Source organism: Neovison vison, chromosome 8 (assembly GCF_020171115.1).
Source record: "Neovison vison isolate M4711 chromosome 8, ASM_NN_V1, whole genome shotgun sequence".
NCBI classification, from domain to species: Eukaryota; Metazoa; Chordata; class Mammalia; order Carnivora; family Mustelidae; genus Neogale; species Neogale vison.
In genome coordinates this window covers 15,523,909-15,548,025 of record NC_058098.1, presented here as the reverse complement: position 1 = coordinate 15,548,025, position 24,117 = coordinate 15,523,909, and the positions used below count along the sequence as shown (strand labels likewise).

At 42.8% G+C, this 24,117-nt stretch overlaps 1 protein-coding gene and 1 long non-coding RNA gene across 2 annotated transcripts in view; both read left to right on the top strand.

Annotated features, from left to right (window-relative positions):
- The first annotated feature begins 3 nt into the window (after positions 1-3).
- LOC122916054 lies at positions 4-2,185 on the top strand. Its single transcript, XR_006386131.1, has 3 exons — positions 4-88; positions 1,018-1,050; positions 1,913-2,185. It is a non-coding gene; the product is annotated as an uncharacterized LOC122916054 (long non-coding RNA).
- Positions 2,186-5,351: 3,166 nt separating this feature from the next.
- PKIG (cAMP-dependent protein kinase inhibitor gamma) overlaps positions 5,352-24,117 on the top strand; it is a 93,284-nt gene continuing 74,518 nt past the window's right edge. Inside the window, exon 1 of the mRNA XM_044262983.1 lies at positions 5,352-5,428. The gene's annotated coding sequence lies outside the window, so the exon portion shown is untranslated. The remainder of the gene's footprint in view (positions 5,429-24,117) is intronic.

Below are 24,117 nucleotides of genomic sequence, written 5' to 3'. Positions count from 1 at the left end.
GGCCGGAAACGCGCGGGTGGCGTCATTGCGTGGCCCCGCCCACCGCCCTAGGCCACCGCTGCCAGGAAAGCCTCTGTCATTGGCAAAGGTAGAAGGCGGGGCTAAATCAGCTGCAGGCCGAGGGAGAAGGTGGGGCTAAATCCACCAGACGTTTAGGGGGAGGCGGGGCTAAGCCTGCCAGGAGGGGTAGAAGAAGGCGGGGCTAGCCCTGCCTGGCGCGGACGGAGGAGGCGGGGCTAACCGACCCGCGGGGAGGTGGGAGACGGCGCAAAAGCGACCCAGAGCTGCAGGAGCAGTGAAGGCTTTATTCCTTCACCTCACCTGTATTCCCTTGGCAGCTCGTTACGTGTCGACATCTGACGTACAGAAGTGCTCAGGAGTTTACGACCTACTTGAAAAAAAGAGTCTGACACTGAACACACATGCACCACGACACATTGTGATGAGTACCAGGAAGTAGTATGAGGGACCACCTTTAGTTTATTTAATGAAAAAAAAAAGTTTATTTAATGCTTACTGTGTGAGGGGAAAGTAATGTCGCTAGGGGTCGGGGGGCAATCCCGGAGGGGTCTTTTTTTTCTCTTTAAAGATTTTATGTCATTAATTTGATAGAGACGTGAGAGAGGGAACACAAGCAGGGCGAGTGGGAGAGGGAGAAGCAGGTCCCCCGAGAAGCAGGGAGCCAGATGCGGGGCTCGATCCCAGGACTCTGGGATCATGACCTGTGGGGAAGGCAGACACTTAAGGACTGAGCCATCCAGGTGCCCCTCTGGAGGGGAGTTCTGGGAATTTACATTTAGTCTGAGAACCAAAAGATGAGTCCAAGCTAATGGGGGAAGGGATGGGCGTTGTTTCTGAAAATGAGGGGTATACATGCCACTCGGGGTACACGAAAGGGCCTCGGGGCACATGAACACATTAGCTAGCACCCAAGCGCAGAGTCAGGAAGTCTTGTTTAAGGGTTTGAGACTAGGACTTAACATCTTTCTAACATTTGCTTATCTCCATTTTTGACAGAATGAAGGCTTCTTTTCCAGATCTCTCCCAAAGGTAAGCCCATCCACAGTTAAATAGCACTTTTTGTTTTAGGGTTTGTGTGTGTACTTGCAGAAATTCTTTGATTTCTCCCAAGAAATGTTACTGAACCCCAGGTTGGCTGCCGGTCGCTCCAAAGGCCCATACTCAAGAGAGTTCTGCTTGGAAAGGAGTAAGAGCCTTATTCAGGAGTCGGCCACCTGGAGAGAAGGCACAGTCTTGTCCAAAGGCCAATTCCGAGGTTTCTGCCTGGCCCAGGGACTTATAAAAGGGTTTAGCGCAGTTAATCAGTAAAGGGAGTGCAGTGGCCCCAACATTTCTTGATTACGTGCAGACTCGATGGTGCCAGGTTGCAAACGTTATCGCAGTGCCTGGAGGTTGTGCAAGGAGGGGGTCTGGTTCCTTAGTTCCCCCCGGGGGGGGGGGGGTTGTGCAAGAGGGTCTGGTTTCTGTTTTGTGAGTGAGGTGAGATGTACTCTGTTCTTTCTAGGAAAGAATGCACGATCTATAGATACACAAAAAAGGGTTAGTTAATCAGTCATTCAGGCTTAGGGTGTGTGCTGAAGTTTATTTAGATTACTGGGGTGGCTGGAGGGGCGGAGGCAGCTTTAGCAATGCTGGTCTTTCATTTAAGAAGTGATGGAAATTTAACTTTGTAAATTTAAGTAAAAAATGAGCCTCTACTTAAAGCAAAAGTTTTGAGATATATACATCAAAGTGCAGGTAGTATGCTGCTATGGCAACAATGATAAGAGTGTGATACAGATGACTAAGAAGGGAACATTTACCTAGGAATATAAAAACCTGTAGTTTGGAATCCTGGAATATTTAGGTTGGAAGAAGCCTTAGTAATATATTTGAATCTGTTTTTTTACAGAAATGGAAAAGGCTCAAAGTGCAATGGTTCACCCCAGGCCACAGAAAAGGCTGATGGCAGAGGAAGGAGAATTACTCAAGCTTTCGTAATTCCCCCCTGAGCCCTTCACCTCACCACCCCCTCCCCCAACCCCTACAACAAAATACCTGCTCAAGTCAGGTTGCTTTGCAGTCACAGAAAGTAACCCTTCCAGGTAACTGTGGAGGCCGAGAAAATTAAGGCCATCCTACCTCAGCTTTAGCTGATGTGGGAAACAGAGGCAGAAGAAAATCATTAAAATTCCTTACCTACTGACAAGCCCTTGAAACAGAGTGGTTTTCTCCTGGGGACTTAACTGCCCTCACCTTGAGTCTTTGCTAAGGACAGTTCTAGCCTGACCAACCCCCTACCCCGACAGGTCCCACCAGGATCCTGTAAGTCTACTTTAGGAAACTTGATCTCTAAACCTCCAAGATAGTGTCAGCAATCATTCCCAAGCATATGGCCCACTGATATACATCTAAACGGTCTCACGGGAAGATTTTTACTACTGGTAATAAATAACCTTTCTCCCAACAATAGCTAGCCCCTTAAGGTCCTGGAGACCTTGCTTCCAAAAATCCTTGGGAGATTTACATCATCCATAATCCCCTTTGTCCTCACCCACCGGGGAGTCCACCCCTACTCTGCCTTTAAAAACTCTGACTCTAATCTGGTTTCGGGGTCCAAGTCCCTACTTCGCTGTGCCAGGTATACTTGGGCCCAAGCTTAAGCTTGTCAAATAAACCCTTGTGTGATTGCCTCGGTGCTTGGCTCCTTGGTGGTCTCTCAGACGCGAAGTCTCGGGCATAACATTAACCCTTAAAATCCTTACGTCTTCCTGTTTGGATACTGCTGGACTGGGCTGAAGAAACCTAAGACTGTGATAGAGTCCACGATCAAATCCCATCAGGAACATAACCTGTACGCAAAGAAGAATCAGATTTATTTAGCTTGTTCGGCAAGGGCAAGGGAGAATTCACATTAGAGGAAGCATGAGGTATCTTCCTAAAAGGGAATTGGGAAGAGCTTATTGTAGGATTTGGGTTTGTGCAGGGTATCTGTAAGGAGGGTTTAAGCAAGCGGAGAACAGTTTTGAATTGGGTACAGTCAAAAAGCAGGAGCAATTCAATGGGTAGGGATCTTACTGTTTTACCCGGGAGCTGGGAGGATTGAAGTGAGGCCAGGAGTTAAGACTGAGAAGGAAGCAGAACACTCTCATGTTAGATGAGGAGGATGTTGTCACAGTGGCCTTGTCCTTCCCTTATTCCAACAGACTGGCCTTGCCTGATACTTTTTTATATTCTGTGAGCAATGTTTACGTTCAGTGAGGAATGTTAGGTCTAGCTGGCAGCAGAAGTTTCATTTTTGGGGGGCGCCTGGGTGGCTCAGTGGTTTAAAGCCTCTGCTTTTGGCTCAGGTCATGATCCCAGGGTCCTGGGATCAAGCCCCCCACACACATCCCGCGCTCTGCTCGGCGGGGAGCCTGTTTCCCTTCCCCCTCTCTGCCTGCTTCTCTGTCTACTTGTGATCTGTGTGTGTCAAATAACTACATAAAATCTTTAAAAAAAAAAAAAAGTTTCATTTTCCTGGTCTGCACCATTCTGTCAGTGGCCCTGTCCATCTTTCGTTGTTTCTGACACTAAATTGTTGAGTGTTCCTCCTCTAGGTGACAAAAGTGGGGAAAGTGGATCACCTCCAACTTCCCACATCATGCAGGAACCACATTTCCTCTAGGGTGTGAAGCTCCCTGCAAACCAAGGCAGCCCCTCCTATCTTTGCATGTTGATTGTCAAAATTAGGTTGTTTTTTTTCCCTCTAAGGGGGAAATTTTTCCTCTACCCTCTAGCTTCAGAGATGAGGCTGAATAGGCCTGGAGGCTTTTATACCTTTCTGACAAAGGATGATAAATTTTAAATTTGTAGAGAAGAGATAAGACAATGAAAAGGAGTTTAGGGTGTTAAGGGAAGCCGACTGTGGGAAGGTAAATACACCCGGGAAACTAATGGAAGATAAGAATTGTTTTAGTATTACTCTGGATTGTTATGTAGATTCCTCTCACTGATAAAAGTCTAAAGTTGGTTATCTTCCGGAAGGAGAGTGAGAGCCAAAACGTCATTAGTAAAAGAAAAGGATTGTTCTAGGCAAGGCCACTTTCTAAGGGGAAAGCCTGTTGTCTTATGCAGATTACCTGGTCCTTCTTTGGGGGATGGAGAGGGCGCAGGTGGCAGACAACTTCCATGAGGATTGAAAAATTCGTGGCTGACTGGTTAAGACTCTATCTCTAGGGGAGGTTGAAACTGCAATTAGATTACGTATTGAGCACCTTTTGGGAATTCTAAATGACACCATTTTGGGCCTCTGTGGTCTTGGGCTTTGGTGGTCTCTCAATGTGTATGTGTGTGTGTGTGTATGTGCGTGTGTCTGTTTAAACACATGCTTTACCTAAAAACATGGCCAGTGTGTGGCTGGAGCATGAACAAGAGGAAGAATGAAGACAGATGAAGCTGAACGTGGTTACTACTCTGGATTTTATTCTGAATGTGACACAGGGAGAAGTGTTGAAAGGTTTCCAGCAGGGGAAGGACATGATCATGCTCATATTTTAAAAAGGACATTTTGGCTGCAAGGTGGAAAACAGACTGGGGGCAGAGTTGGGTAAGGTTGGAAGTAAGAGTAGAAGCAAAGACAAGACTAGTCAGACCACTCATGTAAGCGTAGCTTGAAGATGGGTCTTTATCGAAACTATAGCCACATCTGTACCTACTTCGTTCGGTCTCTCTTAATTCCTGCTGTAGTCATTCATTTTATAAGATCAATCGACATCCTTTGTGCTCACCTTCCAGTATATCTGCAGGATTATTTCAAGAGGTATAATTGCTGGTTGGGAGCTAAAGTAAACTTGCCATATTGAAATGAGATCTGATGATCTAATTCTCACCTTGAGCCCCAAGAAACAAGTTTATTCATTCTTTGCCACACGACCCCGTCTGAGATTAAAGGGAAACGCATCTGTCACTCCTCCCACATCAGTTTTCTCGACTTTAAATAGTCCCAGGCTAGCAAGCTTCTGCCTATGGCCCTGTTCTCTTCTCGAACGGTTCCGTATCAGGTTACAGAGAGAGAAACTGAGGCAAAGGCAGGCTCCGAGGTACAAGTCCCCACCCCTCCCCCGCCCTGCTGTCCCCGTTTCCCTCAGCATTCCTTTCCTTTCCCCTTCTCCCGGGGCCAAGATCCAGGCTGCCAAACCCCACCTTGGTCCCTCGCGGCTCAGGACCCCAACTCCCCCCTCCTTTTCCCTTCTGCCGCCGCTCGGAGGCCGCGGAACGGGACGCGAACCCTCCCGGTCCCTTCCGAGCCGCCGTAGCGCCCGCCGCGGGAGTTCGGCAGCTCCGGTCGCCAAGGCAACGCGCTCCGCTGCGCGCTGCGGGCGCCAAGCAGCCCGGCGGAGGCGCTGCGGGCCGGCGGCCCGGGCTCGGCGAGGCGGCGGAACTGCAGGTGAGCAGGGCCGAGCGGGCAGTCGCGACCCAAACGCGCCGCTCGGGTGTCGACTCGTCGCCGCAGGCCGGGGTTGGGGCGCGGGGGACCCCCGGGAGGGAGGCTGCGGCCAGAGCTTTATCCGCCGCGCCCGGGCGGCGCCCCCTCCTGCTCTTTAACCCCGCTCGGCGCTGGCTTGGTGTGCGCTTTAGGCTGTTTGCTTATTTTGGGCCCATTGCATGGCTTTAACAGAAAGTTTTTTTTTAAGAAAAAAAAAAAAAAAAGCCCCCCCCCTTGTTTGGGGCTCGGGGAATAACTCAAAACCGCAGAAAATGTGTGTCCGTGCGACTCTCCTGGGACCAGAGAGGATTGGCTTCATTGTGCCTCAGTTTTCCTACCTGCTAAATGGGCACGATAATGGTTGTCTTATAAGGCAAATTATATTTAAAACCTTTGCAGGTAAGTCCTCCGTATCTTGAAGCTTTTATCATGACTACTACTACAAGGAAGTCCATCACTGAAGGTGTATTGTATGGCAGGGCCTGGGGTTATTGCTAGGGGTAAAGTGAGTGAGGTATCTTGTCCTCACGGAGCTCTAGTTTTACAGTAGAAATAAGAATTCATTGCGATTTGAGCCATGGTTTTGGACTTACAGGGGACTGAACGCTTAGAGAAGGCATTTTACCTAGATTTCAGGGACTGAAGCTAGGGAGGGTGGTCAAAGGGAGACAGGGAGACTCTAAAAGATGACTTCCAAAATGAGACACGAAGGCTGGCGGTGTATTCCAGGTGAGGCTGGTGAAATGCACAATGTTCTAGGCAGAGAGGGCCGTATGTGCAAAGCCCAAGGGATGGGCTGGCAAGGATTTCATAGGCTGGGTAGAGACTGATTCCAAGAAGCTGAAATGGTCTGGCTAGACCATGTTTCAGAGAGAAGTAGGTGCCCCTTCTGAAAGACTTTCCTTGTATCTCCTTGTAAGTTTTGAAGAGTTTGGATTTTAGCTTGGGGGCATTGGGGAATCATCAGAGGATTTTAGGCAGGCAGTGTGTGTATGGTTCCACGTGTTTGATCAGAGGTATGGTTTTGAAAGATCAGGGTTCCAGGGGTTTTGTTGTTGTTGTTGTTCTCTCGTGGTCTTCATTCCTCCAATCTGTTTTTCACACTGCAGCCATTCATTTATGGCGATTCAAAAAAATATTTCTTAAAATATTTATTTATTTACTGAGCGCCTGCTATGTACCAGGCATTGTGGGAGCAGTAAGGACACAGATCCTTGCCCTCATGGCGTGCATTCCAAACACGTTCCAAGGTACATTCGTGGGGTGCAGATATGAATCTGGTACAGCTGGAACTTAATATTGGAAGAGATTTTAAAAAAGAGAAAAGAAGAAGAAGAAGAAAAAAAAGAAAGGCCTAGATCATTCAAGGCCACTGTGTTGCACACTCTTGGAGTTGGAAGAAGAATTCACTTAGATTATACTCAGAAGGAATGACTAGAGAAGTAGAAGGAAAACTAGGAGAATGCAGTGAGGAAGGCCGAAAGAAAAGGTTAATTTTGCTGGATGCTGCTTAGGTTTCAAGTAAAAGAAGTTAAACATTAAAACGTGTCTTTCGGGTAAATGAATATGGAGGTCATGGGGGACCTAATTGAGCAGATTTGGTGAAGTGGTGGGGGTGGAATCTAGAATATCGGCAGCTCCCAAAGGTTCAGTGTAATGTATCAGTGGGATGAGGAGAGAGTGGGATGTGAGAAAGTAAAGACGAAGTGTAGGCAGCTCGCAGGAGTTAGACTGTGAAGGGAGAGCGAGAAGGCTGGAGAGCGACAGGAATCAGGTGGAGTCTTAAGCACGAGAGAGACGTGAGCAGATTTAAAGGCTGATGGCAAAGAGCCAATAGTGAGAGGAAAGGCTGAGAAAATCCAGACGAAAGGGGCAAATCGACGGCAGTCCTTTCCTGAGGAGGAAAGAGTGGGTGATGTCCACAGCACAGATCCTTCATGAGGAGCCTGACGGCTTCTCCAGAAACAAGGCAGTTGCCGACAAGGAGTGCATCCGTGTAATGCAACAACAAAAAATAAATAAAAGGTGTAAGTAAGTGTGGAGGGAAAGTTATATTTTCAGTATCATCAGATAGTAGACACTTATTGAACTAATAGGTGTTAAGTGCTTTTCGTGTACTTGTCTCCTTTAATAATACGATCTTGACAACAATCCTGTGAGATAACCTCTAATAGGATTTCCAGTCTATGGGTGAGAAAATTGAGGTGTAAAATGTTTACTCCAGGGGCGTCTGGGTGGCTCAATCATTAAGCGTCTGCCTTTGGCTCAGGTCAGGAGCCCAGGAGGATTGAGCCCCGCATCTGGCTCCCTGCTCTGCCCAGAAGCCTGCTTCTCCCTCTCCCATTCCCCCTGCTTGTGTTCCCTCTCTTGCTGTCTCTCTGTCAATTAAATAAATCAATGAAATCTTTAAAAAAAAAAAAAAATGCTTACTCCAGGTCATATAGGATTTGAATCCAGGTCTGCCCCCTTAGCCCAGAGCTTTTACTCTTAATCACTGTGTGGACAATATATTGTCTACCTATGATCTGCTGAGAAGATTCAAGAGAATGAAGTTAAAAATAATTAGGAATAATAAGGCTAAGTAAACAAGCAAGTAGAACATAGACAAAAAGCAATAGAGCAATAGCTTTATAGAATAGTGATAGTAATAGTCACAAAATGTAACTGTAGGAGATATGGGAATAACAACATGAAAAATAAATATCTGAGAACAGACTTTGAAATACATGTGCCCATACTAGCTACATAGAGAACAAGAGTGGCTGGAGGGGAGGACCCTGGATACAGATGGGTGTTTGGTTAAGGAGGAGGTATTTTTGTTTGGGAAACTCAGAGTATTGATACTGGAAACAGGACACATTTAAAAAAACAAAAAACAAACAAACAAAAATGTCTATCATAAGACATGAGAAAATATGCAAGATGTTGACTATGCTTTTTTTTAAGCAACAATTTTTTTTTAATTTTTAATTTTTTCAGGGTAAGAGTATTCATTATTGACTATGTTTTTATTATATGAAAAGCTGCAAACAGACTGGTTAAATTATGGTGCAGTCATATGATATATACTATCAGCCATTAAAAAAGAATGAGGTGGGAGTTATATACATGAGAAAGATGTCTACATCTTATGGTTTGATGTGAAAAGCTCATTATGGTGTGTTCTCATTTTTGTTTTTTTTAAATGTATACATACACATTTATAGGAAAAATATGTAGAAAGGTTAGTTCTTTTAAAAATTTTTTTTAAATTTTTTATTGTGGTAAAATACCCATAACATAAAATTTTTCATCTTTTTTTTTTTTAAAGATTTTATTTATTTATTTGACAGAGAGAGAGATCACAAGCAGGCGGAGAGTCAGGCAGAGAGAGAGAGAGAAGCAGGCTCCCGCCAAGCAAAGAGCCCGATGCGGGGCTCGATCCCAGGACACTGAGATCATGACCTGAGCCGAAAGCAGCGGCTTAATCCACTGAGCCATCCAGGCACCCCTAAAATTTTTCATCTTAAACATTTTTAAGTGTACAGTTCAGTACTGTTAAGGATATTCTCATTGTTGTGCAACAGATCTCCAGAATTCTTTCTTCTTGTAAAACTGAAACTCTATATCCATCGAATTTCTCATTTACCCCCTTGACCCCCCAAGCCCTGACCGCCATCCTTTCACTTTCTGTTTCTATGAATTTGACTACTCTAGATACTTTATATGATGGGATCATACAATACGTTTTTTTGGAACTGACTTATTTCACTTAGCATAATGTTCTCAAAGTTCATCTGTGTTGTAGCCTGTGTCAGATTTTGTCCCCTTTTAAGGCTGAATAATTTTTTATTGTAGGTATATATACATGTTGTATATATATTGTATGTATAAACATTTTGTTTATCCATTCCACAGATGGGCACTTGGGTTTTTTTCCACCTTCTGGCTGTTGTCAGTAATGGTGCTTTAAACAGGAGTGTACTAGAAAGAGAAGTTCTGTATGTCTGTGTCAGAAGATCATGGGAAGACTTTTATTCCTTTCCTTATTGCCTTATTTTTCTTTTTTTATGAGCATGAATTGCTTTTATAATCAGAAAAAGCAATAAGGATATGTCCTGTTTGGGGAAATGAGGGAGTAAAGGCAAAAAAATAAGGGGGGGGGGTCCTTGATCGTGGACAGTGGAAGCAGGAATGGAATGGAGAGGTCAGATTTGAGAGACATTTCAGGAGAATTAACTGGAAGGTATAGGAGAGGAGAGTGGAGACTGACTGTGCCAGTGGTAAGAAGGGACATCAGTCTTGGAGGGGCTTAGACTAAAGGGAAAAGGGAGGATGTCAGGCTGGAGAGGCACCTGAGCCTTTGTTTAGGAATTTGGACATTTTCCTGAAAGCAGAGGGAAGCCATTGAAAGGAAGGGAAATGACTTAATCGGAACTGGGTTATAGAAAGATCACCCTGATTCCCTCCAACCCGTTCTGCAGGCTGAAGCCAGATAGTGCCAAGTTTCCTTTTGTGTTACTTAGGCTTGGACCTCTGCTTATTTCCTTTTATTTAATATGAAGCATTGGTGCTGAAAGATATATATCTACTCTCCTAAAAGCACCTGGAATATTTTAAACAAAGTGCTGTGTAGATTACATTGATTTCTAATTGTGTTCTGTTTTATCTCAACGACACAGTCTCCTGTAAATTTATTTTCTACCTTTAGCAGAGGAAGTATGAATAATTGGGGAAGTAAACAAGAAATAAAAACAACTCGTTAGAGAACTTCGATATATTGCTAATAAGTTTTGACTCTCCTTTTGGGAGTATTCAGCAAACACTGTCATATTAAGGAGATAGAACAAAACAAAAATTCTGGAAAATTCTAACAGACTCAGCCAATTACCTATTTCTACTGTGACAAAACTGTCATCAGTAAGGGCTGGATTTTCCAAAGAGGTGAACCCCTGATCTCATTTCTTTCCTCCTAACAATTGTGTGAGGCAAGGATTATCATCCCATTTTCAGATAACAAAACTGAAGATCAAAGGATTCAAGAGACCTCCAAAGTCCTACATCTACTAAACCCTGGAGTTTGAATCCAGGTTTTCTTTTCTTTATATATTATAGTTTCTTTCATTTCTTTCTTTCTTTCTTTCTTTTTAAAGATTTTATTTATTTATTTGACACAGAGAGATCACAAGTAGGCAGAGAGGCAGGCGGGGGGGGGGGGGGGAAGCAGGCTCCCTGCTGAGCAGAGACCCCCCCCCCATGCTGGCTGGATCCCAGGACCCTGAGATCATGACCTGAGCTAAAGGCAGAGACCCAACCCACTGAGCTACCCAGGCACCCCTATAGTTTATTTATTTATTTATTTATTTGTCAGAGAGAGAGAGAGAGGGAGAGAGAGCGAGCACAGGCAGACAGAGAGGCAGGCAGAGGCAGAGGGAGAAGCAGGCTCCCTGCCGAGCAAGGAGCCCGATGTGGGACTCGATTCCAGGACGCTGGGATCATGACCTGAGCCGAAAGCAGCTGCTTAACCAACTGAGCCACCCAGGCGTCCCCCCTATAGTTTCTTAATATGGAAAATTTTAAACATTTACAAAAGTACAAAGAATAGTTAATAAATGCCAATATACTCATACCCAGTAGTTCTCAATATATGGTTAGTTTTATTTCATCTATAATGCCCACCCGCTCCCTCCCTTGGGTTTTTTTTGCACCGATTATTTTAAGGCAAATCTTAGCCGATATGTCATTTTATATGTAAATGCCTCAATATGCGTCTAAGAGAGAAAGGACTTTTCCTCCCCTCCTTTTTTCTCTATCATTACAATGCCACTATCACACATGAGAAATGAACAGTAGCATTTCCTAAAAAATAATATTTATTTGGTAGTCAGTTTCCTCAACTATCTCATAAATGTCTTTTTACAACTGGCTTATTTAAATTTGGATCCTAACAAGGTCCACCTATTACATCTGGTGGTTGTGTCTTAAGTCTTTTAGTTTATAGCAATTTCTCCTCTTTTTGTTTTTCTCCTTGCCTATTATTTGTTGAAAAAAACAGGTTATTTGTCCTGTACAACTTCTCACGTTCTGGATTTGCCTGATCGCATCCCTTTAATGTGTCCTTCCTTCCCTTTATTTTTGTGGCTGTTAAACTTTATGGGTGGTGCTGTGTATCTCAATAGCAGGCAATAAAGTCTAGTTTTCTCACGGGATGTGATTTTAAGATTAATCGGGGGTTCAGGTATTGTTAGCGGCCCACCCATTATAAATCTCTCATCAGGCTTTTACAGAATGGTTTTAGCATCTATTAATGGTCATTGTCCTGATCTATTATTTCTTTAGGGGTTGGAAAATGAATCTAGGTTTTCTGATGCCAAGTCATATACTCTGGTAAATCCCCCTGTCTCCTTATTAGAGGAATGTTTTGCACACTTTCATGTATTCGCTGCTCTGATAGGTGGAGAAGAATCCCTCAATTAATAATTCAGCGTAATGCATTTTGTTAACAAATAGAGCCCATATCTGTGTCCAGTACTGGTTGCTTACAACATTGCATTCCTAGGTTGGTGTTACATGTTGGCAAAACCACACAGTGCTGTGGAAAGGCTGCCTATACCAGTGGCTTTTAAACCACACATTGTTACACATTAGTATTGTAAAGAATTATTTGGGGAGGAGGCGTTCCAGCATTTTTTTTTTTAATGAAAAACTTTTTTTTAGAAAGAGCAACAACAGGGGCGCCTGGGTGGCTCAGTGGGTTAAGCCGCTGCCTTCGGCTCAGGTCATGATCTCAGGGTCCTGGGATCAAGTCCTGCATCGGGCTCTCTGCTCAGCAGGGAGCCTGCTTCCTCCTCTCTCTCTGCCTGCCTCTCTGCCTACTTGTGATCTCTGTCTGTCAAATAAATAAATAAAATCTTAAAAAAAAAAAAAAAAGGAAAGAGCAACAACAAAAAATTCAGAGTGCATCTTATATAGTAAGAGTAACCTTTGGTTTGTAAAATTTTTGTTTCAGCTCTTTTTAGGTATGTCTGAGCCATGGTATAGAATGTATTTCCTATTGAGGTCCTGGTCAAAACCACATTGCTCTAGTGTTCAGATATCCGCCCTGAGACATGGCAAGTTTCTCAGTCAAGGATTCAATTATGTTCCAGAATACTGTTTATGAAATACAGTATATTGATTGATTTTAGAATTTCCTCTGAAGGTTTTTTTGGGTGACTGCCAGTTTACCAAAATTACATTACCCCAGTGACCTATCCTCTAGTATTCAAGCTGAAGAAATGTGAACTCTTCAGGGACTTTTTTTTTTTTTTTTTTAATATATTCTCCTCTACCCTTGAGCGTAATATAGTTGCTTCCAGTCAGCCCTGGCATCCTTAAAAGTCGTGCTGGAGGGGGAACCTGCTGTCTCAGTCAGTGGAGCTTGGGACTCTTAATCAACAGGTTGTAAGTTCGAGCCCCATGTTGGGGTAGATACCACTTAAAACTAAAATCTTAAAAAAAAAAAAGTAATGCTGAAGCCTCAGCCACATGAGTTGGTTAGACAGGGTGAAGACATCAGGACTGGGCAGGTGGAGAAACTGACAAGCCCTTTGGCTGGCTTCGGAGGCATGGGGGTAAAGCAGCCAGATCTCCCATGCACATCATGGTAACAAAGATAGCCCTAATACTATTCGGACTTTGACTTGGAATTGGCTTAGGACGTGGGCAGATGGAATATTTAGTGACAGTGTAATACGGATTAGGAAATGCAGATGTTGGACTAGAGTATACAGCTAACCTCGTAAAGCTGTGGAGACTGAGGTTCAGAGAGTAAGATGCTCCGAATCAGCCCTAAGTGGGAGAAATAAATTTCAGGGGTTTACCGGATCCTGGAAATATTCTGAATAAATGTGAATGCTGAGTGAGTTCCTTAATAATAGTACCCGCTGAACGGAATTGTTATAAAGATTGAATATGTAGTTAAAGCACTGAGCACAGTAAGTAGTAAAAGCACTCAGCACAGCCTTCCTGTGAGAACCACTCGGTAAATATTAGCTGTTATTATTTTCCTTTTAAAATAATGAACCCATTTTACTTTGTCTGTTTTTAATCTCTCCTTATTCCCGAAATGATTAAAGCTGTATTACGAGGATTCTTTTGTTTTTGTTGAGATAGAATTGATGTATATCGTTGTACTTGTTCTAGGAAAGCAACATAATGATTTGATTAATATGTGAAATGATTTCCACAGTAAATTTAGTGAGCATCCATTAATACACATAGTTACAGATTTTTGTTTTGTTTTTCTTGTGATGAGAATTTTTAAGATTTAGTCTCTTAGCAACTTTCAGGTATGAGATCATGTGGTATTTGTTTTTCTCTGGCTTGTTTCACTTACCATTATGCCCTCAAGGCCCATCTTTGTTGTTGCAAATAACAGCATTTTCTTCTTTTTTGAGGCTGAATAATACTGCATTGTGTATATGCACCACATTTTCTTTATTCCTTTCTTTTTATTTTTAAGATTTTATTTATTTATTTGAGAGAGTGAGGGAATGAGTGAGCAGGAGAGCACAAACATGGGGACGAGCAGAGGGAGAGGGAAAAGCAGATTCCCAGGACTTCAAGATCACGACCTGAGCAGAAGGCAGACACTTAACCGGCTAAGCCAACCAGGCGTCCCTTCTTTATCTAGTCTTCTGTCAGTGGACACTTAGGTTGTTTCCATGTCTTGGATATTGTAAATAATGCTGCAGTGAAAATGGAAGGTGCAGATATCTTTTCAAAGTAGACATTTCATTTCCTTCAGATCAGAACTCAAAAGTGGAATTCCTGGATCATATGGTAGTTCTATTTTTAATTTTTTGAGAAACTTCCATAGTGTTTCCATAGTGGCTGTACCAATTTACATTCCCACCAACAGTGTAAAGGGTTTCCTTTTCTCCTTATTTTTGCCAGGACTTAATATCTATTGTCTTCTTGAGAAAAGCCATCCTATTATATATGAGGTGATACCTCATTGTGGTTTTGATTTGCATTTCCATGGTGATTAGTGATGCTCAGTACATTTTCAGGTAGCTTTTGGCCATTTGTAAATGTCTTCTTTGGAAAAAAGTCCATTCAGATCCTCTGCCTACTTTTTAATTGGATTGTTTGCAGTTTTTTCCTATTCAGTTCTGTGAGTTATTTGTGTATTTTGGATATTAACACTTTATCAGATATATGGTTTGCAAATACTTTCTCCTATTCTGTAGATTGCCTTTTAGTTTCGTTGATGGTTTCCTTTGCTGTGTAGAAGCTTTTTAATTTGATATAGTCCCCCATGTTTATTTTTGCTTTTGTCCCCTTTGTTTTTGGTGTCACATCTAAAAAAAATCATTGCCAAAGACCAAGGCTAAGGAGCTCACCTATGTTCTAGGAGTTTCCTGGTTTTAGGTCTTATGTTCAAATCTTTATTCCATTTTGAGTTGATCCTTGTGTATTGTTTAAGTGGCCCAGTTTTATTCTTTTGTCTGTGGCTGCCCAGTTTTCCCAACACCGTTTATTAAAGAAACCATCCTTTTCCTCATTGTATATTCTTAGCCCCTTGTCACAAATTAATTGATATATGTATGGGTTTATTTCTGGGCTCTCTATTCTCTTCTGTCGATCTGTGTATCTGTTATTTCCGAAATATGTCTCACAATGTAAAATGGAGAAGCCTCTTGCTACCGCCTACTTGGTTTCATTTTTTCAGCTGCTGCCTTTGCTTCTATATGGACTGCTGACACGCCCTTCTAATTGTGAAAACGAGGAGCATTCCTTTGGCTGGGGACAACTAATGGCTACAAGATCTTAGAGAGGAACTGGCACCTAGTTGGGATGACTCTGAAAGTGGTAGAATTTGAGGAGGTAGGCAGGTGGTCAGCAACTTTTGTACAAAAAATGGAGCAAGATATATTGCACCTAAAGCCATTTTTTGTTTTTAATTTTTATTTTTATCAAAGTAATACTAAAGACTTCTTCTGTGCTCTAACGTTCTCTGTTTGGGGATTTCAGCTGCTTGGAAGATGAGGTATTTTGTTTTGTTTTTTAATTTTATTTATTTGTGTATGAGAGAGAGAGAGAGTGAGTGAGAAAGAGCACAAGCCAGCGGGAGAGGGAGAAACAGACTCCCCCCAGAGCAAGGAGCCCAATGCGGGCTAGAACCCAGGGCCCCTGGGATCATGACCTGAGCTGAAGGCAGATGCTTAACCCACTGAGCCACCCAGGCACCCCAGCTGCTTGGAAAATGAGAGTATCATACACGTGTCATTTAAAAATATAACTCCTGGGACGCCTGGGTGGCTCAGTTGGTTAAGGGGCTGCCTTTGGCTCAGGTCACGATCCCAGCATCCTGGGATCGAGTCCCACATTGGGCTCAGCAGGGAGCCTGCTTCTCCCTCTGCCTCTGCCTGCCTCTCTGTCTGCCTGTGCTCACTCTCTCTGACAAATAAATAATAAAAAATAAATAAATAAAAATAAAAATATAACTCCTCTAAGTTTTCATAAACAGTATGATAACATTAGTTGTACATGAGGCCAATTTGGGTAGGTTTTTAAAAAATGTATTTATTAGAGAGAGACAGACCCTGCTTACTCTCTCTCTTTCATGAAATCTTTAAGAGAGAGAGGGAGAGAAAGAGTGTACTTTTTGAATATTTGTACCGAAGCTTAGCATTTTACTGCTTTCTGTTTGTATTTTACTGCCTAAGGAAAGAAATACTATATGTATTATCTTAAGTCTGTTTATCTGTCTAAACCTATATACCTATTTCCTTGCTTAAAACTTGATGCATTAGATCTTTTCAATTTAGGTTACTTTTTTTTTATTATTTTTTTTTAAAGATTTTATTTATTTATTTGACAGACAGAGATCACAAGTAGGCAGAGAGGCAGGCAGAGAGAGAGGAGGATGCAGGCTCCCTGCTGAGCAGAGAGCCCGATGCGGGACTCGATCCCAGGACCCTGAGATCAAGACCTGAGCCGAAGGCAGCGGCTTAACCCACTGAGCCACCCAGGCGCCCCAATTTGGGTTACTTTCTTATGGATAATCTATTAAAGCTAAAGACAACATGATTGAAAGTCACTGAAACTTAATTAAAATAATATTTCCAGGGAGAAGCCAATAAAATGGTGTAGGTTTCTTGTGGCTTCAGAGTCACTGTTCTCTCCTAGTCAATATTTGGAAAATGCTAGTGCTTATAGGAATGCAGAGTTATATAGTGGGAAGAACAACAACTTGGGTTTCAGGCAGATCAGGCAAAATCTTTGAGGCTTGGTTCCCTTATCAGGGAAATGTCTTATGAGATCCTTTGAGAATTAACCATTACATAAAACCTGGCCACTAGAAGGGGCTTAATAAGTATGAGTTATCTTCAATTCTGCCATTCCCATGTCCACAAACCTACTTAATAATGTGCTTCTGCAAATCACCAAAAGGAAACTTGAAACAGAGAAAAGTTGGTGGTCTCATCCTACTTTCAACATCAATTAAACATATGTAATTATATTGCTTTTTTGTGTGTGCAGGGTTTCACATTCAGTGGTTCTTAATGATCTTTGCATGTTACATGTGGTCCATACAGCCATATTTTCCAAACCAAAAAATTGGTATGATGAGTATAGTATACTGACAGGATCAAGAGAACAGCATCCTTTTTTTAAAAAAAGATTTTTTAAAGTAATCTTTACACCCGACATGGGCCTTGAACTCACAACCCCAAGATCAAGAGTCGTGTACTCTACCAACTGACCCAACCAGGTGCCCCTAGAGAACGGCATATTTTAAATATTATTTTAAAATAGTACAGTCTTGGGGAAATCCTAGATGTGCTTTTATGTATCCTGAGGCAGCAGTACAAAGTCATGGTGAGGAGGCCTTGGAATCCTTTGGATGTGACTTCAAATCCTGGCCTAGGCACTATCTACTTTCCTACACAAGTTACTTAGCCTTTCTGAGCTTCAGCATTTCCTCATTTGTAAATGGATAGAACAAGAGTTCCTTGTTTCATGAGGACTGAATGAGATAAACCGCCCAGCACAAAGCCTGCCAAGTAGTAAGTAGTTGACAAATAAATGTTAACTGTTGTCCTTATTTTGAGGCCTTTGAAACAGGTGCATTTATTTAGTACCTTTCTTGCAAAAGCCTGTAGAAGAACAAAAACTTACCATATAATAACTTCTTTATTAGGCCTGCTATGGAAAAGGTGCAGAAATATTTTGAAGACCCAGTGGCTAACTTGGCAGGCCCTTGGGGAAGACCTGACCTTCTCACAGTATTTGAATAACTCTAAGTACCTTTTCTCTTGCCTCTAAGATGATCTCTTCAGAGTATGGATATTTTTTGGCTCACATAAATGTATTTGTTCCAGAGAAGGACAGACTTCAGCACGAACTTAACCCGCTGCCAGGGTTCTTTCCCTGAGATTGCCTTGGCTGTGCCCTCCTCAGGTCATTGGCTCCATCCTCAGACCAGCAGCAAAATAGCTGTGGCAGTTCTGGGCCCCATGGGTTCATGTATGAACCCACCAAAGGAATTGAAAGATTCTTTCTTCCTCTGTTCTCCTAAGTGAGACTTTTTCTCAGAAGTTCCCAGAATACTAATCCTAGAATCTCACTGGCCTGCATTGGCTCATGGGCCCATTCTTGAACCAAGTCCTGTCACCGGGGCAATGCAATGCCTTTGGGCTTAGGCTTGGTTCTTAAACAAGTTATTTACAAGGGGCATGGAATTAACTTTAGGCGTCAGGAACAGAACTGTGTTGCTATTAGGATGTTTCTCTGTGAGCATGAGGAATGGCCTCTGAGAATGGTTAGTTAGAATTATTGTTGGCTGCTGCTAACAGCACTTTAAATAAGACAAATTATTTTTCTTTCAAAAAAACATTAGTCCAGAGCAGTCTCTTGCTGGCATGGTGGTTCCACAGTGCCATCCAGCCGTCTATACCTCTCTTTCTTTCAGCTTTACCATCTGTATCACGTGGTGGTCACTCTCGGGGTCACCAGTGGGTTTCTGGCCCTAACCAAACAGTCCTTCCTCAAAGCAGGAAGAAGTAGGAAAGGAGAAGCCAAAAGGGCGTGCGTTCCAGTACTGGAAGTCCCAACCAGCACATTCAGTTTGCATCTTAATTGTCCTTTCTTACAGGCGAGGGGTGCTGGTGAATGTAGTTTCTCAGCGGGACACATGGCTGTTTCCAGCCACCTAGGGATTTTGTTGCTGTGGAAGAAAGGGAAATGGCCGTTGGCCTTGCAATGTGCAGTGCCTATCAAAGAAGGCAGCCAGCAATCTCCACTATACCTTTCATTTGGAGGAAACCACAGTTGTTGTTGTTGTTTGTTGTTTAAAGATTTTGTTTATTTATTTGTCAGAGAGAGAGAGGGAGAGCGAGCGAGTACAGGCAGACAGAATGGCAGGCAGAGGCAGAGGGAGAAGCAGGCTCCCTGCCGAGCAAGGAGCCTAATGTGGGACTCGATCCCAGGACGCTGGGATCATGACCTGAGCCGAAGGCAGCCGCTTAACCAACTGAGCCACCCAGGCGTCCCAGTTGTTGTTGTTTTAAGATTTTATTTATTTATTTGAGAGTGAGAGCGAGAGTAAGAGAGAGAGTGCGCATGCATGCTCAGGAGCAGGGGAAGGGGCAAAAGGAGAGGGAGAAGCAGACTCCCCATTGAACAGGAAGCCTGATGCATGCGGGACTGGCTCCAGAGGTCATGACCTGAGCCCAAGGCAGATGCTTCACCCACCAATACACCAGGCATCCCGGAAGCCACAATTTTGTATATGTTTACTGTCTATTTATGACTTTTTAATCAAATAATGAGATCATATTCTACATGTGTTATAATTCATGTTTTCCATTTAACAGCATCTTGAGTATCTTTTCATGTCAGTTAATAAACAATAGAAGCTTCTTCATTTCCACTTAACAGATGCTAGATTAACAGATCCTCTTCACTTTTTCACTATAAAATGTAGTGTTTAATTCCCATGGTCCCTTGAATGTTCTTGGCCAGTAAACTATGCTGTCGGATACAATAGCCACTAGGTAAATGTGGTTGTTTAAATTTTAGTTAATTTAAATTAAATTACATTAAAAATTCAGTTTCGCTCTCTCAAGAGTCACGTGTGACTAGCAATTACTGTGTTGAACAGCCCAGGTCCAGAACATTTCCATCATTGCAGAAACTTCCGTTGGACAGCCCCGCTCCACAGCACCGGCACGCTGCAGCTCTTGCCTGTGTGGGTTTAGGGAGTTTGAGTGTAGGGATTCAAGTCACCAAGTTGGAACCAGACTGCCTGTGTTTGAATTCCCCTCTGCCGTTTACTAGTTGTGTGACTTCAAGTAACTTCCTTAATTCAGTGTGCCTCAGTCTCCTTATTTGTGAAGTGATGGTCACAGTGGTACCTAGACTATGAGGGGTAAATAAAGATTCAGTGTGTGCACAGTGCTTAGAACAGTGCCTGGCACGTAATAAACAACTGTTAAGTATTTGTTGCAGTAATGTGATGATGGAGGTAATGGTGGTAGTGGTGATGGTGGTGATGGTGATGATTGTGGTGATGATGGTGGTGGTGGTGGTGATGGTCGTGGTGGTGGTGGTGGTGATGGTCGTGGTGGTGATGGTCATGGTGGTGGTGATGGTGGTGGTGGTGGTGGTGGTAATGGTCGTGGTGGTGGTGGTGGTGATGGTCGTGGTGGTGGTGATGGTGGTGTTGGTGATGGTGGTGGTGGTGGTGATGGTGGTGGTGGTGATAGTCGTGGTGGTGGTGATGGTGGTGGTGGTGATGGTGGTGGTGGTAGTGGTCGTGGTGGTGGTGATGGTCGTGGTGGTGGTGATTGTCGTGGTGGTAATGGTCATGGTGGTGGTGGTGGTGGTGGTGGTGATGGTCGTGGTGGTGGTGGTGATGGTCGTGGTGGTGGTGGTGGTGATGGTGGTGGTGGTGATGGTCGTGGTGGAGGTGATGGTCGTGGTGGTGATGGTGATGGTTGTGGTGGTGGTGGTGGTAATGGTCGTGGTGGTAGTGGTGGTGGTAATGGTGGTGGTGGTGGTGGTGGTGGTGGTGATGGTCGTGGTGGTGGTGGTGGTGTTGATGGTGGTGATGGTAATGGTCATGGTGGTGGTGGTGGTGGTTGTGGTAGTGGTGATGGTCTGGTGGTGGTGGTGGTGGTGGTGGTGATGGTCGTGGTGGTGGTGGTGGTGGTGGTCGTGGTGGTCGTGGTCGTGGTGGTGGTGATGGTCCTGGTGGTGGTGGTGATGGCGGTGATGACCAGTAAGAGTCAGCTGGCTTTGATCCCAGATCTGTTCGTGCTGGTTTTACTTGCTCTGTAATTGCAGAATAACTAAGTGTTATGTTGGCTAATGAGATTTGAGAACATAAAGGGAAAAAAGACACTGTTTTTGTGAAAAATAAGTTTAAAATGTCTGAAAGACCCGACAAAGGTGAAGGACGAAAAGAAAGTTCTGGTCAAATTAAAGAGAGGTACAAGAGACCTCTGAAGAGGTTGAGGAAAACAGTTCATCAAAAGGTAGGATTTGGCCTTCACACTACTTCCCCCTCGGTGTGGTTCATGCAAGAACTTTAATTCCTAGAACTAGAACTTAATTTCAAAGAAAAAACCTTCAAAAAGAAAAGAAAAAGCCTTGGCCCCTTATCAAGTATTAGGCGAAGGAACATACATTTTTTAATGATTCCTCTCTTTAAGTGGCAGGTTTCTGTTTTTGTTTTTTTAATGAATTTTACTGTGATTAGTCCTGATCCCATCAGGGAAGAGTGTCTGTTTTCTTTTTTAAATTGTTTTGTAGGGATTAGTGTGCACAGATCGAAAGGAGACCAAACCCTGTTATTGGGCATTTACATTGTTGGTCACTTTTTAATGTTGTAGTTGGTGCTCTGGTGAGCTTCTTTATAGATAAGTCTTCTCCAGTATGTTTTGATCCCAGCAGTTCACAGGAATCCTGCCCTTTTCATTGAGAGGCCTAGATTTTATCTGGGAATGATTAGAATACCATAGAAGAGGGCATGGTGGACATTCCAGCCCTAATGTTGCTTTTGGATTTAGCTCCATTTCTTCTTGTGGGCCACTCACTGATTGTAGGTAATGTTTAATGTTCAGTACACCAAAAAGTTTGGACTGTCCCAGAAAGTTCAGCGTAATGGAATATGTCCTGATGTGGCTTTGTTTGAACTTTGTTTGAACTTTGCTTTTTATAGCATTTCTCATAAATAGCCCTCCTCTTTAATTATTTTTGCATTTGTGTTGTATTTACTACTAATCTCTTAACTTGTTAAGGACAGGAGTCCTTCATTGGGCCTTTCTATATCCTAACATAGTGGGCCCCCACTTTGTGTTCATGAAAAGAATGGATGCATCAATGTCCCTTTCTTCTATTATGACGGAGCCATCTTCCATAACGCTGCCTTCAAATTCCTTGTTAGTGGAAGCTAGTCTTCTAGGCTCTTTAATAGGTCAGATTCCATGTTAGAGCAAATCGTGTTAAATGTTTGTAAGGATGTTTTAAAAACATCAACAAGGGTAGAATAGTATTAAAAGAAACCCCCTTACCCGTCATCTAGCTTCAGTACTTATCAACATTTTAGAATCCGTTGTTTTTTGTTGTTTTTTTTTTTAAGATTTTATTTATTTGACAGAGAGAGCACAAGTAGGCAGAGAGGCAAGCAGAGAGAGAGAGGAAGGGAAGCAGGCGCTGAGCAGAGAGCCCGACGCGGGGCTTGATCCCAGGACCCTGGGATCATGACCTGAGCCGAAGGCGGAGGCTTTAACCCACTGAGCCACCCAGGCACCCCTTAGAATCAGTTTTGATTTGATAGAGAGAACATGAGGATTCTGGAGTGCTCGTTTGATTTATGGGGAAAGAAGAGGGGCAAGTATGGTGGGCAGGGTGGGAAAAAAAAGGTGGTGATGGGCCCAGGACAAACCTTCCTACCTCCCTCCTAGAACTGTTGCGAGGGTTATGTGAGTGAGGTCACATGTGAACAGGGCAAAGAATGGGGCCCATCGCAAGGTGAGTACAACTTGGAACTGCCACTGCCACACCATTACTATTGCCACTATGTAGCTTGAGGGAGTGGAGGTTGGTGGCCAAGATATACACTAACTTGATGACCTTGGACATCAGCCTTTCTGAGCTGCAGTTCCTTTGTCTGAAAAATGAGAATGATAGTAACATGTTATATACCACATAAGGCAGTGCAGTAAGGCATGTTAAAGGTCTTCTAGATTAATTAATGTTAATCACAATTTTCCAGAGTGATGTTCTGGCCTGGAGGGACCAGACTTCTGGAATTATGGATTCTTGTTCTGAGACTTCATGATATTAACAGGCCCCCAGAGTCATTTGTCAGCCTAGCAAATAAATATTATAGCACAATAAGCTCTGTTTCCATTTGCAAAATATTTGTTTCTAAAGCATGAAAACAATTTTGCTTTATATAGCTTGTCCAAATATGCCCTGGAAATAAAATACTTATCAACCAAGTTGATAAAGGGATAAAAATAGTTTTCTTAAGGAACAGTTTGCTGGGAATTAGTGTTGCAAAAATGTTGTGGCAGAATCTGTTTCATCATCTTTGAAATATAAACAGTATTTTCATTTGTCTTTATTTTTCTTATAACACTTTGCTCAACTCCTAATTAAAAATAGCTTTCCCAAATTCCTCCAGGATTCCTCTTAAAAAAAAAAAATCGGTTTTCTTTTTCTTTTAAATGAAGTCTAAGTTTGAAACACTTGGCTTTCTCCTTAGTACTGCAAAGAATTCTAATTATGCAGAACATTCATCCAAATCACATACATATCTGTCTGAGATAAGAATTAGTAGATGCTGTGGGAAGAGAAATAGAATATCCCTGGTGGCTATGATACATTTCTGTATCATAGTGTTTGGATGGGACAGTCAGCTGACACGTCTCCTGAGCATGAGAGTTCTATAAATCCCATTCTGAGGGTCAGTGTCCTATACTTAACATTCTCAGGAAGATTTTCTCTTTTCAAACTACTACTTGCCATAGTTTTGACTTTTTTAAGAGTTTGATTTTTGTTGTTTTAGTTCATAAAATTTGGCCTTGTTACCATTTGCGATTTATAGCATCTTGGACTTTTATAAACTAATTCCTTCAAACAAACTAAGCCCCCCATTGTGTACCCACAAATAACATAAATACAAAATGCAGTTTTGTCTCAAAAAGAGCAATATCCTAATGCCACTATTTGGCCCCGGTGACATATGACCTCTCTTAGCTTTATTTCCCATACACTGTTCTGTTTACATGTTTTATTACCCAGTTACTTTTCTGAAAAGATGCTTTTTCCTGGGCTTCCAGTATATTTTGTTGATATTTCTTTTGAAAGGATCTAACTTAAATCATCTGTAGTAGTCATCCAGCTAATGTATAAGAAGGTGGGCTTTTTTCTGATTTTTTTGTTTAATTATTTTTAAAATATTTTATTTATTTATTTGAGAGTAAGAGAATGTACAGCCAGCAAGGGGCAGGGAAGGGCAGAGGGAAAGGGAGAAGCAGGCTCCCCACTGAGCAGGGAGCCCAACATCCAGGACCCTGAGATGATGACCCGATCCAAAGGCAGATGTTTAACCACCAGGCACCCCAGTGCTTCTTCTAATTTAACCTCCCAGATTAGTTCTAGAGATGTTG